Genomic DNA, 1,592 nt, shown 5'->3' on the forward strand with positions numbered 1-1,592 from the left:
TTATTTAATAAAAGAACATGGGTTTTTATCATTACTGTTATTCATGTTGTTCTTACTTCTAAAAGTAAGTAAGACACTTTGCCCTTCTCTCCCCCCCCCTCCCGCCATGGCGAGTAACTACGCACATTTGATCTGGCAGTTTTACATCAGATGCTCTTCTTGACGCAATCCAGAGAGGGTTTTATGTCTTTAGCTGGAATCAAATCAACAACCTTTACGCTTGCCAAGCAGCATGTGTTAACTACTACTTTGCTCGAGGCGTCTATGTGATATAAATCATATTGCCATTCTAATAAAACTAATAGAGGTATTACTGTGCTAGCATCTAATCTCCCACGTTGACTCCAAGTACATCAGCTGTGCCTTTTGGCAAGTAAACAAAAGCCTGCACATTATCTGACCAACACAGATTACCCTTCACGTGCAAAAATGAAAAAAAGGTCACCATGAAAGAAAATCAGCTGATGTGTAGTAAAAATAGATTTTTCAAGCAAAACAGCCCTCGGCTAAGCTTTTCCAAGTCTGACAAATGAATGGAGAATATGTGAGTTTTTACAGTAACATTACTTATGAGTTTGGTTCACATCCATTGCGATCATGTACAAATTTCTAGGGGACTAAAATAACACCACAAAACTGAAACTGAGACCTATACGTCAGGCTGGTATGGTTGAGAAATGCATCTGCTGCTCTCCTACCAAAAATCCATCAAATCTATCAGTTAAAGTTTTTTCCACTGTAGGTATTTTCCTTTCCTTTCCTTAACACACACACATATACTCTCATATCAAGAAACAGAATATTTTTGGCTCAAAGAAAAGTGGTCTGTTGTTGAGACACTAGAAGACAGGATAGGCCCTGTGTTTTCCCAGTGATGTCTCAGTGCAGCCCGTAGTGACAATGACAGTAATCAGGCACAGATGTCAGCAAGTGACAGAGCGGTCTGACCACAGGAAATGCCACTTTGTCATCCTCTGTTTCACTTCCCTTTCTGCATGGGAACGCTGGTTGGTTACAGGCTGTTATTATGGGAATGAAAACAAAGCAATGGTTTCAACTACTTACAGTGCTCACTTTTAATATTCAGTTTCACACATACATCAAGCCGTGCTCACAGCAAAGTCCAGCTTTCTGGTCATGATGACCGCAGAGAAATTAGGCATATTCACACCAGTCCTAAACCCATCATCTCCTGGTTTCTGTTTCAATCTCAGCTACTTGTTCAAAGGTCCCCTGAGTCATGGGCTCTTATTCATCCCCTAACTGAACATCTTTACTTTGTACCCAAGTGACAACCACACCCACGCTTCATTTCCTGATCTAGCATGGCTGCAACACAAAAGGCAAAAAAAGAAAAACATTCACATCCTGACATACATAAAAAAAAACACCTGACTTTGTAGTATTTCCCACTGTATCCTTTGGGTCTCGTTTTGCAGTGATGACGCATAATACAGCCACTCATGCAGCTTCAAAAGGAGAAAACTATACCAGCTTCACTGTTGCAGATGGTGAAATATGATACTTGGCTTTTGCCAGTAAAACTTGAATTAATATCCGAGAATATTTTGTAAGCCAGTATCACACCAGAT

Source organism: Pundamilia nyererei, unplaced genomic scaffold (genome assembly GCF_000239375.1).
Source record: "Pundamilia nyererei isolate P.nyererei 1_Seehausen unplaced genomic scaffold, PunNye1.0 scaffold00001, whole genome shotgun sequence".
NCBI lineage: Eukaryota > Metazoa > Chordata > Actinopteri > Cichliformes > Cichlidae > Pundamilia > Pundamilia nyererei.